Here is a 14,047-nt window from a genome sequence, read left to right as displayed (position 1 = left end):
GCCAAACCAAAGCCGACGTCTGCCACGAGGAAAGTCAGTAGAGGCTCTTGCCGATCTTGTGAAATCTTCTCCTGTGTCCCTCTGCTCTCTGCTCTCCACACCTTTCCTCGGCCATGTTGCTTCCACTCCCCGCCCTCCTGCTTCCTCTCCACTTGGGCTAGCTTGTGGACTCCCAACTCTGGGACCCCACACCCCTCCCGTGTCCCCTCTTCCCGTGTCCCCTCAGCTCCACACTCCCCTCAGCCAGTCAGCTCTGCCCCGTGGCTGGGTCCCATGGGGCACGGTTACCTCAGACCTTCCTGGCATGGCCGCCCCCATGACTGACCTCCTTGCTGCGCCGCCCTCTTGGGAGGGCTTGGGGATGAGGCAAGACCTTTCTTGCTGATCCCTTGAGTTCTGCTGGTATAGGTCGCTGGACATGGCCGATGGTCAAAGGGGCCATTTCTCTGAGGAGACTTGCATGTCTCAGAAATTCTTCTGGATTTCTTCCTCAGAAATTCTCTGCTGGGGCCAGCTGGCCTTCCCTCCACAGGGCAAGGCTTCTCCAACTGGTTGCAAATGTTTCCTCTGTCAGCCCTGGTTGTCTGGAGACCTGTGGGAAGCCCGGACAGGACTTACACATGGCTTCATGCCAGCCCTTTCCTGCTTAGCCCCAATCTGGTCCAGGGTAAACGCAAGCCCATCCGCGTCCCAGGGCTGATAGACTAGTTCTCTCCTGGTGCAGTTTTCTTTCTTTTTTGTCTCAGCTCCGTTGATCTCCTACCAGTTCTCAAGCTCCCAAAAGAAGGGGACACAGGTCAAAGTCTAAGGGTGGGTCTCCTGAAGGCCCCCGTCTCACATGGCAGAAGGGGAGAAGAGGTAGAGCCACGCAGAGTGGAGAGCTCCAAGCTAATTAGAGATAAGAAAAGGAATGAGGAAAAATAAGCACAAGAAAACAAAACCAAGATCCCAGTTCAGTTGAAAATAAAAATTACGGGGTCACCTGGGTGGCTCAGTGGGTTAAGCCTCTGCCTTTGGCTCAGGTCATGATCTCGGGGTCCTGGGATCGAGCTCCGCATGGAGCTCTCTGCTCAGCGGGGAACCTGCTTCCCCCTCTCTCTCTGCCTGCCTCTCTGCCTACTTGTGATCTCTGTCTGTCAAATAAATAAATAAAATCTTTAAAAAAAAAGATTAAAAAAAAAAAGAAAATAAAAATTACGTACAAAAATGTGGGATATGTAGAAATAACCAAATAAGATGGAAAAATGAATTGCAGCTATATTGGTTGGTAATCACTATATATATAAATGGACTACACTTGTCAAGTGAGAGATAAACATTTTACTGGGTTAGAAACTGGATTCAAGGAATACGGTTTATAGCAGATACACGTAAAGCATACAGATAAAAAAATTAAAATCCAGGGGCGCCTGGCTGGCATCGTTGGCAGAGTATGTGACTCTTGATCTTGGGGTTGTGAGGTTGGGTTCCACATTGGGTGGAGAGATTATTTAAAAATAATAATAAAAAAACCCAAACCTTAAAATCTTAAAAAAAAAAACCTTAAAAAAAAGGTAAATTCAAAGGATGAACATTTTACATGACAACTGGTCAGTTGTCTTAAAGAAAAGTCATGCTGTGAAGGAGAAATACAGAGTGTGTGAAGGCTGTCTAGATTGAAAGGCATGTTGGGGACAAAACAACAAAATGTGAAAAACAACTGTGAAAGCAATTTGAGGCAATTGGGAAAATTCAAATGTGGACTGGCATTAAAAAATTTTAAAGAATTATTAATTTTATTAAGTGACTTGATATTAGGCTTATATAAACACATGACCTAAATTAAAAAAAAAATAGAGGCAGATAAAGCAAATATGACAAAACAGCAAAGTATTTAGTCTAGCCTGTGGATATGTAGGTGGTCATTGTACTGGTCTTTCTAGTACTTTCTATATGTTAAGAAATTTACATAGAAAAACCTTTAAAATATATCTGAAATTTGAACCTGAACATTTAAATAAAATAAGACCTTTGGATCTATTTCGGTGAATTATATAATAATTTTTAAAAATTAAAAAAGATATGCTAGGACTAAGAACACATACTAACTAAAAGCTGGCATAACTGTATTGATATAAAAAAAAATACAGGCTTTAAGGCAAAGATTGTTACTAGCCACAAAGGTCATTAAAAATTATGGCATAATAAGAAATATGTTTGGTCTTTTCCTTGGTCCCTAGCCTGAGCTCCTTGGAATTTCCTGAGTATTTGGTGTTGGTCATCATGAACCCCCTTTGATCACACCTAAGTGTGTGCTAATGAGCTAATGAGCTGATCTCAGGTGCCGATGCCAGAGAGAGCCTTACGATGGGGCGGGTCATCAGAAAGACCAAGTCATTAGAGGACTGGAACTTTGAGTGTCCCCCTCAAATCCCACTGATCTCTGTGAGAGGGAGTGAGTTTGAAGATGAAGCCCCATAAGAACTCTTGAACGGGGAGACTTGATAAGCTGCTGGGTTGGTGAACCCATGAGCTGTAGGGAGAGTGGTGTGCCTGAGGAGGGCATGAAGGTGCCTTGCCTCCCTCTGCCCCCATGTCTTGCCCTATGCAGGTCTCCCATTCGTTTTTCCTGGGTTTTACCCGTTATAATCAACTGCTAAACATAAGGAATGTGCCTTCTTAAGTTTTGTCAGCTGTTCCAGCAAGTCATTGAACCTAGTAGGGGTCATGGGAACCCTGATTTATAACCCATGGTCAGAAGTATGGGGCCTGAAGGTGGGAGGGGGGATGGGATGCAGTCTCCTGGGACTGAGGCCTTACTGTGGGGTCCGCGCTACTTCCCAGGTGTCAGTGTCAAAATTGAAATGAGTTGTTCAACACCCAGTTGGTGTCTGGAGAATCACAGGATTGGTCGTTGGTGTAGGAAAACACTCCAGGAGGTTCCGTGAAAGTCCCAACTCACTAGAAAGATACAATAATTCTCGATTATTCATCGAATACAAATCTCAACATAGATTCTGAGAATGTTGGCCTATTGCAAGGAGAAACTGACAAATTCTCCATTATAGTGGGAGATCGAATTACACCTCCATCAGGAACTCATAAATCGAGGAGATGCAAAAATCAATGAAGATATAGAATATTTCACAAAAACTTACCACCAAGCTGATTTAATATATATGGCACTATATATATACATAGTATGATTGTGGCATACAGATTACTTCTGACCATGCACAAAGGAACATTTATAAAAACAGGCCATATGTGGGGCCTTAAATCACGTCTCAGCAAATGTCAAGGGACTGATAACATAGAGAATATCTTCTCTAATCATAATGCCATTAAATTATCAATTATGAAATCAATTAATAAATCAATAACAAAGTGATAGCTAGAAAACCCTTCTACTTTGAGCAGTCTTAGAGCACATTGTTAGACAAGTTATGAGACAAAGATGGAAACATAACGGAAATTAGATAATATTCAGAACTGAATGGTAGCAAAAGTATTAGATATTGATCTTTGGGCCACGCAACTGAAGAGTTGCTTAGAGAAATTTCATAACACAAATCCTTATATTAGGAAAGAGAAAAGTATCAGTTAACAAGTTAGTCATTCAATTTAAGAAGATGGAAGACATACAGATGGCCAACATGAAAAAAACTCTCGACATCAGGAATCATCAGGGACATGCAAATCAAACCCACAATGACATACCCCCCCCCACCTTTTAGAATTGCTGGTATCAGAAAGAAAAGAAATAGCAGGTGTTGGTGAATATGTGCAGAAAAGGAAATCCTCATGCACTTTTGGTGGGGATACACATTGGTGCAGCCATGGCAGAAAACAATAGGGAGATTCATCAAAAAATTAAAAATAAAACTACCATTTCCAGCAATTCTGCTTTTGGGCATTTATCCAAAGGGAAAAAAAATGGTAACTGAAAAAGACATATGCACCCCCGTGTTCATTGCAGCATTATTTACAATAGCCAAGGTATGGAAGCAACCTAAGCGTTCAGCAGGGGATGCATGGATAGAGAAGACGTGGCATATATATTCGGAGGAATATTCATCAGCCATAAAAGGAAGGAAATCTTACTATTTCCAACAACAGGGGTAGACCTTGAGAGTACTATGCTAAGTGAAATAAGTCAGACAGAGAAAGACACATACTGTATGACCTCACTGATATGTGGACTCTAAAACCAAACTAAACCCCAAATAAACAAACCAAAAAACCAGGGTGATGGATACAGAGAGCAAAGTAGTTGGTTGCCAGAGGTCGTGTGGAACAGGCTAAATGGGTGAAGGGAGTGAAAAGGTACAAACTTTTAGCTATAACATAAGTAAGTCATGGGATGTAATGTACAGCATGCTGACTATAGTTAAAATATGACACTGTATATTTGAAAATTGCTAGAAGAGCCGGTCTTGAAAGTCTACATCAAGGGGAAAAAGTGGGAGGTAGAAGTTGCCAGGGGGAAAGCTGTGCACCAGGATGAGAAGAGGCAGTCCAGGAGGGGACAAGGAGAGCGCTGTGCCCACGCGTGGTGCTTCCCCGGGGGGAAATAAACCAGAGTCTGAACTATGAAGACCGTACTGAGGTGTTTGGAGCCACTTCCTTCTGGATACATTAGTGATGAGCACAGAGAACACTAAACTAACAAAGAAGATGATACAGGTAATTCATTACAAGAAATGCAATCATAGGGATGCTTGGGTGGCTCAGTCATTAAGCGTCTGCCTTCGGCTCAGGTCATGATCCCAGAGTCCTGGGATCGAGCCCCGTGTGGGGTTTCCTGCTCTGGGGCGGGAAGCCTGCTTCACCCTCTCCCACTCCCTCTGCTTGTGTTCCCTCTCTTGCTGTGTCTTTCTCTGTCAAATAAATAAATAAATAAAATCTTAAAAAAAAAAAAAGAAATGCAATCATAATTCACAAGAAACCTTAGGAAGAACATACAAATATATCCATAGAATAAGGCAATTGAATACTTTTTTAGCCAAAAATTGTGATCTGACTATTGGAAGATCTACAGTTATAGATCTAACTATGAGGGGAAGGAAGGTGTGGCTGAGGGCAGGAGAGTGGTAAAGGTGTTAAACCCTAATTTTATACAACAAGTTATTAATTTTTCAATTGTAAGAATCCAGAAGGAGGGGCACTTGGGTGGCTCAGTGAGTTAAAGCCTCTGCCTTCAGCTCAGGTTGTGATCCCAGGGTCCTGGGATCGAGCCCCGCATCGGGCTCTCTGCTCAGCAGGGACCCTGCTTCCTTTCCTCTTTCTGCTTGCCTCTCTGCCTACTTGTGATCCCTGTCTGTCAAATCAATAAATCAATAAATCTTTTTTAAAAAATCCAGAAGGAGTAGTCTAAGTATGTTGTTGAAAAAATTAGAAGTAAATAGCAGAAGACACAGCCCAAAGACAAGCGATCACCTCTGGAGAAAGGAAATAGGAGGTCAAAAGGGTGTTCTGTTTTATTATGACCATTACCAGACTACTGACTTTCAAACTGTATCTCTCTCTATGTATTACTTTGTTAAAACAATAAAATGAGGCCTGAGAAAAAATACCTAATACATGTAAAATACTATATATAAACTAAACAAAACACACGTACAAATACACTACAACATGCATGATTTCTCTGTAATTCTGAAATCCAAAAAGCTCTAAAAACCCAAGTTAGGTGGCAAACTCCTTTGAAGGAAAAATCTGTCTTGAAAGGACGTGAGGCTTCTTATAAGCTTTATTTATTCCATTTCATGAATCAGGCGTGCCGCTCCCTGCAGAAACAGTAAATGATTGGTCAGGAGGGATCACCTGAATACCTATTCCTGTCCTCGATCACATGCTTATACACAATTAAAATATTTTCCATCTAAAATCCAAAAAACTTTGAATCCCAAAACACATGAAGTTTCAAAGCGTTTGCATACGGCTTGTTGCCACATGTTATATATTTCCTATCTGGATACCTACCTGTTTACAAAGAAGAAGAACAGAAACTATATATTCAAACCGGATGTGTGGTTATCTCTGGGGACCAGAAAGGGGGACTTCAGTTTTATCCAAGGTGTCCCAATTTTTTGCAAGAACATCATTTCTAATTTCACAATGATTATGCTATTAACTTTTTAAAAATACAGAAAAAAACGAGAGTGACAGATGTCCTATTACTGGGTGATAGAACTGAATCCAGCCTCTATGAAGAGGCTTAGAATGAAGGAAGATCTCCACCAGGACAGGTTACTGGAAACAGGGTCTTCACAGAGGTAATCACATTAAGACGAGGTCATTAGGGTGAGCCCTAAGCCAACATGACTGATGTCCTTATAAGAAAAAGTCACACAGGGACGCCTGGGTGGCTCAGTGGGTTAAAGCCTCTGCCTTCGGCTTGGGTCATGATCCCAGGGTTCTGGGATCGAGCCCCGCATTGGGCTCTCTGCTCTGCAGGGAGCCTGCTTCCTCCTCTCTCTCTGCCTGCCTCTCTGCCTACTTGTGACCTCTGTCAAATAAATAAAAAGAAAGAAAAAGAAAAAGTCACACAGACACAGGGAGAAGAATGCAATGTCAAGACAGAGACACGCAGAGGGAAGGCAGTAGCAGAGACTGAAGGTCTACAGCGAAGGTCCAAGAATGCCAAGGACGGCCCGCAGACCAGCAGGAACCAGAAGGTCAAGCACGAACTCTTCCCCACAGGCTCAGGAGGGTGCGGCCCCGTGCACAGCTTGAGTTCTGAGGACCGGACTCTAGAACTGTGGGATTTTGTTACAGCAGCCCTCACACATCACCCGGGCTTACTCATGAGGACCTCTGACCGACTGATGACACGATCCATAAAGAACTACGTCACCTCAAACATGAGTGTGTCTGGGGCACGAGTCCACTGCCGCACACAAGCTCAGTGTTCAAAAATGTGTGCAAAACGAAGGAGAATACAAAGAAGCGTCAGGTGAAAAGGTGTCCAACTCGGGTCTTGCTGGAAATGTTTCAGGAACAACAGCTCCCAACCCCCAGAGCAGAACCACCAGTTACAAAATACAAGCCAAAGTTGAGGAATTATTTTCTTTGCTTTTTAAAGGAATAGCAATTAGACCAAAGTTGAAGTAATTCCCATAATAGGTGACATCCTCATTCCTTTGGATGCTGATCTGTTTTCTCGAATGTCAGAGGGACCGATGAGATCCGAAAGCCATGCCAAGACTGGGAGAAGTAAAGATGGTGGAGGAGGAGGGGACCCTAAGTTCATCCCGTCCCCGAAATTCAGCTAGATATCAGATCATTCAGGACACCTGCAAAATCAATCGGGGATCTGAGAAAAGAAATGTTGCAATCCTACAAATAGAAAAGTGACCACTTTTTGCAAGGTAGGAGGTGCAGAGACTTGAATCCGGGCTGACATATTGGAGGGTAGAGCGAGGGGCAGTAGCCCACTCAGGGAAGCTACCACAAAGTCTTATAAGTGGCGGGGCACAAAATCAGAAATTTTTCAAAGTCTGCTCTGGTGAGGGATGTCCCTGGCTGAAAGGCGCCCAGGTGGCCAAGGAGTGTGGACTCCCAGGTGGGACAGCTTGGTCTCAGTATGCCCGGGGACACAGAAAGAATGGAGGTGCCCGAGTGCAGCAGAGTTCCCGACCATCTGAGCAGAGAAGCCGTTTGTAAACAGTGCCACGCCCCTCCCCCGGCCCTGCCAGCTTTGTGCTCCGGGTTACCATAAATCACCAACAGGGTCAGGGGACGGCTTTCCCAGCAGGGGCCCGGGAAGCTGCAGAAACATGGGGAGACCCCCCTCCGTCCCCCTGGAGGAGTGGAGAGGTGCGCACAAGAGTCCTCAATGTTTGCAGACTCCAAGTTGGGTGGCGGGCCAGAGATAACAACGCTGAGTCAGAGGCTGGGTGAACACAGAGTGAGGAGGAAAACCATGGAGACAAGAGTGGCTGCTTGTCTGTGAGGTGCCCTGAAGAGTTGGGGGTGCGAGCATTCAGTTCTGGGGCTGGAAACCCCAGCGGGGTCTTTTTCAGCCCTCCATTGGTTCTGAAAGCCTAAAGGGAGCAGAGGAGCGCCACCTACTGGATTCTGGAGCCACTTACACTTAGCCCAGTCCAATGACAAGGGAGGGCAAAGACCTGGGAAAGACACCTGAGAATCATTGTAACATGGGCGCCCCCCAGAGGACCAGCAGGAATATCCCTCAGGCATGAAGTTTACCTATCATAGAGAACTGCCTAGTTTCAGCTCTTGGGGAAAATAACACTCACGGTTTAAAAATTTTTTTTTGTTAATTTTTTAGTCCTTAAGTATTATTTTTTCCAGCTATTTTATTATTTTTTCCAATTCTTTTTTATTCTTAAATTTTTAGCACATATATATATTTACTATGTCTATATTATTTTTGGCTTCCTTTCATTGTATTTTATTTCAGTTTTGGATATATCTAAGTCTTTCTTTCTTTCCTATTTCAGGATCTAGTTTCTTTTAACACGAAAGAGGAAAACACACCCGTGATCAGTTTTTGGTTTTGTTTCTTGTTTGATTTTTTTCTTAGTTTGTTTTGTTTTTGCTTTTTTTTTCCTCTGGCTTGTTTTGTTTTCTGTTGTTATTGTTGTCTTTTCACTTTCTTTTATTCTTTTCTGGACAAAATGATGAGACAGAGATATTCACCCTAAAAGACAGAACAGGAGGTAGTACTCACTGCCAGGGATTGAATCAATGTGGATATAACGTAGATGTTGGAAGTAGAATTTAAAATAATGATTATAAAGATACTAACTGGGCTTAAAAAAGCATAGACGACTCTAGAGAATCCCTTCCTATAAAATTCAAAGAACTTAAATCTAGTCAGGCCAAAATTAAAAATGCTATTGCGGAGATGCAGTCCCAGATGGAGGCTCCAAAAGTGAGAATAAGTGATGCAGGAGAGAGAGTCAGTGATACAGACAATAAAATGATGGAAAATAAGGAAGCTGAAAAGAAGAGGAAAAAATCACTACTGGATCTTGGAGGAAGACATGGAGAACTCAGCAATTCCATAAGTGAAACAATATGAACAAATCAGAGCTGAGAACTTCCCTAGCCGGAGAGCAGAAAAAGACATTCAAGTCCAGGAGGCCCAGAGAACCCCCTTCAAAATCAATAAAAATAGGTGACTATCTGGACATATACTAGTGAAACTTGCAAATTTCAAAGATAACAAAAATTCTGAAAGCAGTTTGGGACAAGAGGTGATTACCTACTAGGGTAGAAACATAAGGCTGGCAGCAGACCTGTCTACACAGACCCGGCAGGCCAGAAAGGACTGGCAGGATATATTTAGGGTGCTGAATGGGAAAAATATGCAGTCACAAATAATTATAGGAGATTATGAGTAATTACATGCTAATAAAATAAGCAATCTGGAAGAAATGGATGCATTCCTAGAGATAATAAACTACTAAAACTAAGCCAGGAAGAAATAGAAAACCCGAACAGAACCATAACCAGCAAGGAAATTAAAGCAGTCATCAAAAATCTCCCCACAAACAGAGCCCGGGGCCAGATGGTTTCCCAGGGGAATTCTAACATTTAAAGAAGAATTAAAACATATTCTTCTGAAACTGTTTAAAATAATAGAAATGCAAGGAAAACTTCCAAACTCATTTTCTGAGGCCAGCATTACCTTGATTGCCAAGCCAGACAAAGACCCCACCAAAAAGGAGAATTATGGACCAATGTTTGTGATGAACAAGGATGCAAACCTGGCCCCAGAATAAGTTCCACAGGGAGGGATTTGCAGGTGAGCCATGCCTGATGGGCACCCGTGACGACCCAGCCACCCAGGATCTGCAGAGCCAGCACCAATCTTGGCATCTCAAGAGCTGCTGGGAGCCTGGGGCTTGACCCGTGGAACATTCCTTGACTCACATCTCTCATGAGGTCTGGTTCCCCTACCTATTGCTGCTATTTGGAAAAGAAAAAATTGGATTCCAACTCTTGCATTTATTTTTTTTCATGTCTGGAATGTCTGTTCATTGGCATCAGGAACAGTGGGGGAGAAACAAGAGGTCTCTGCCCCTCCGTTCCCACCCCCTTACCTGGCCAGAAGCCCCATCTGTGCTGAGGGCCCACCCTGTGAAGAGGAAGGAGGCTGGCACCTGCGAGGGGCTTGCTATGGCCCCAGAACCATCTCTGTGAGCCATGGTCTGGCCCCCATGGTAGGAAATCAGCTGGGCTGTCACATTCCCGTGCACCTCTCGGGTTTCAACGGGCACCTAATGGTAACCATGGAAGTGTCCGACTGCCTTCCTGTGAGCCATTTCCCCGGGCCTCACCCTCAGCTGATAACGAAGCAAACCTCAGACCAAATTTCATGGCACACCTAGGCGTTTGCCAAATGTGTGTTCACCAAAGAAGTACTGAGCCCTTCATCCAGCCTGCTGTGAAAGCAGAATGGAGATGCTGGAGGAGCAGCCCCTGGGCACTGACCTGGATGGCTCGGTTGGTTCAGCGTTTGACTCTCCGCCTTGAATCAGGTCTGGACCTCAAGGTCTGGATCTCAGGTTTGAGCCGGGTGACCCCGCCTCATGGGGCAGAGCTGATTGATCGAATGAGAGCACCTGATGCACGGCAGCCAATCGGAAGGCTGAGCCCACCACACTCTGGGGAACTGGTCAGGGTACACCCAGAGTGGCCCCCCTCAGCAGGAAAGATGGAGCTGAGCTGATGGGAGAAGAGGGGCTGCAGGAGGGGTATGGGATCATAGACTTGGGGGTCCCAGCGAGCCCAAGTGGAGAGGAAGCAGGAGCACTGGGTGTGGAAGTGATGAGGCAGAGGAAGGACGTGGTGAGAGATCCCATCGTTTGTGGAAGCGAGACAGGAGCAGGGATAACTGGAGGATGGGGCATCTTCCGACACTGGTGGTGTCCTCATGTTCACGGCCCAGAGTCTCCCACACAATTCCACTCACTGAGGCCCAGGTTGGGACAGGCCCATGTTTCCTGTTCTTATGCATCACATGTGTGTCTCCCCTCCTCCTTGTGTAGCCTCACACCGTGAAGAAGGATACAGGCCTCCATGGGCCCCTGGGTGGTTCAGGGGTTAGGCTCCTGGTCTTGATTTCACCTCAGGTCATGCTCTCCGGGTCCTGAGATCGAGGCCCATCCATACGTTGGACTCTGTGCTGGGGTGGGGCCTGCTTAGGGTTCTCTCTTGTTCATGCTCTCCCCACTTCCATGCACAGGTTTGCTCTCTCTCTCTCTCAAAAAGTAAACATAAGCATGCAGGCCTCCCAAAAGAGGAGTTTGAGTTTCCAAATTTCTTCTTGTTGTTGAGTTCCAGTTTCAAAGCACTGTGGTCTGAAATTTTCCAGAGAATGATCCCAGTCTGATTTGTGACCCCATATCTGATCTATTCTGGAGAATATTCCATGTGCACTCAAGAAGAATGTGTATTCTGTTGCTTGGGATAGAATGTTCTGAGTATATCTGTGAAGTCCATCTGGTCCAGTGTGTCAATCAAAGCCCTTGTTTCTTTATTCATCTTCTGCTTAGATGATCTATCCATTTAAGGGGGGGTGTTAAAGTCCCCTACTATTACTGTGTTATTATTGATCTGTTTCTTTGATTTTGTTACAAATTGACTTATACAATTGTCTGCTCCCAAGTAAGGGGCATAGATATTTACAATTGTTAGATCTTGTTGGATAGATCCTTTAATTATGATATAATGTCTTTCCTCATTCCTTATTACAGTCTTTGGTTTGAAATTTAATTTGTCTGGTATAAGGATCCAGCTTTCTTTCAATCCACTCACATGATAAATGGTTTTCCATTGCCTCCTTTTCAATTTTGAGGTGACTTTGGGACTAAAATAGGTATCTTGCAGACGGCATATCAATGGGTTTGCTTTTTTATCCAGTCTGTTACCTTATGTCTTTTGACTGGGGCCTTTAGTCCATTTACATTCAGAGTAACTATTGAAAGATATGAATTTGGTTTCATTGTATTACCTGTAAAGTAGTGGTTCCTGTAGATTGTCTCTGTTCCTTTCTGGTCTTTGTTATTTTGGGGCTCTGTCTTTACTCAAAGGATCCCCTTTAATATTCCTTGCAGGGCTGGTTTAGTGTCCACAAGTTCCTTTAGTTTTTGTTTGTCCTGAAAACTCTCTCTCTCCTTGTGTTCTGAATAACAGCCTTGCTGGACAGAGTATTCTTGGCTGCATGTTTTTCCCATTTATTATTCCCTGAATATATCCTTCCAGTCCTTTCTGGCCTGCCAGGTCTCTGTGCACAGCCCTGCTGCCAGTCTTATGTTTCTGTACTGGTAGGTTAAGGACCTCTTGTCCTTAACCTTTAGCCCTTTGAGGATTTTATCTTTATCTTTGGAATCTGCAAGTTTCACTAGTATATGTGGAGGTGTTGACCTATTTTTATTGATTTTTGGGGGGAGGGGTTTTTCTGGCCTCCTGGACTTGAATGTCTGTTTCTGTTCTCCAGTTAGGGAAGTTCTCAGCTATAATTTGTTCAAAGAAACCTTCTGCCCCTCTCCTTCTCTTTGTCTTCTGGGACCTCTATTATCTGCATATTATTTCACTTATGGAATTACTAAGATCTCAATGTCTCCCTTTGAGATTCAGTAGTGGTCTTTTTCTTTTCTTTTCAGCTTCCTTATTTTCCATCATTTTATTGTCTATATCACTGACTCTTTCTTTGCCTCACTTATTCTCACTTTTGGAGTGTCCCTTTGGGACTGCATCTCCATAATAGCATTTTAAACTTTGGCCTAACTAGATTTAAATTCTTTGAATTCTACAGGTAGGGATTGTCTAGTTTCTTTTATGCCTTTTCAGTCCCAGCTAGTATCTTTATAATCATTGTTTTAAATTCTACTTCAAACGTCTACTTTATATCCACATTGATTCAATCCCTGGCAGTGAGTACTACCTCCTGTTCTGTCTTTTAGGGTGAATATCTCTGTCTCGTCATTTTGTCCAGAAAGGAATAGAATAAAGAAAGACAAAAGACAACAATAACAAAAGCAACAGAAACAAAACAAAACAGGAAAAAAAAAAAACAGACACAGAACGAAAGAAGAAAAAATCAAACTAGAAACAAAACAAATAACTAGATATTGGTTGTGTTTTGGTTTGCTTGTTAAAGGAAACTAGATCTTGAAATAGGAAAGAAAGCAAAACCTACATATATCCAAAACTGAAATAAAATACAATGAAAGGAAACAAAAAATTATATGTATAGAATGTATATGTTTATATTATAAAAATTTAAAAAGAATAAAAAAGAATTGAAAGAAGGAAATAGCTGAAAAAAATGCCAAGGGACTAAAGAATAAAAAAATAAACCCAACAAATACTATATACTGTTTCCCCCAAGAGCTGAAACTTTGCAGTTCTCTATGATGGGTAAACTTCGCGCATGAGGGATGTTCCTGCCGGTCGTCTGGGGGAGGTCCCTATTGCAATGATGGTCAGGTGCTCTACCCAGGTCAGAATTGCCCTCCCTTGTCATTGGACTGGGCTAAGTGTAAGTGGCTCCAGAATCCAGTAGGTGGCGCTTCTCTGCTCCCTTTAGGCTTTCAGAACCAATGGAGGGCTGAAAAAGTCCCCGCTGGGGTTTCCAGCCCCAGGGCTGAATGCTCGCACCCCCCAAATCTTCAGGGCACCTTCACAGACAAGCAGTCACTCTTATCTCCATGGTTTCCCTCCTCACTCTGTGTTCACCCAGCCTCTGACTCAGCGTTGTTATCTCTGGCCCGCCACCCAGCTTGGAGTCTGCAAACTTTGAGTACTCTTGTGCGCACCTCCCCATTCCTCCGGGGGGGGGGGTGTGTCTCCCCATATTTCTGCAGCTTGCCAGGGCCCTGCTGGGAAAGCAGTCCCCTGACCCTGTTGGTGATTTATGGTAACCTGGAGCAAAAAAACAGTGTGGAGGTTCGCTATTTGCAGATGGCTTCTCTGCTCAGATGATCAGGAACTCTGCTGCACTCGGGCACCTCCATTCTTTCTGTGACCCCGGGCATCCCGAGACCACCTGGGATTCCGCCCTGTTTTGCCGACTGAGTGGCTTTCAGCC

This window comes from Mustela nigripes, chromosome 1, assembly GCF_022355385.1.
Source record: "Mustela nigripes isolate SB6536 chromosome 1, MUSNIG.SB6536, whole genome shotgun sequence".
NCBI classification, from domain to species: Eukaryota; Metazoa; Chordata; class Mammalia; order Carnivora; family Mustelidae; genus Mustela; species Mustela nigripes.
Note: the sequence above shows the minus strand (reverse complement) of the source record.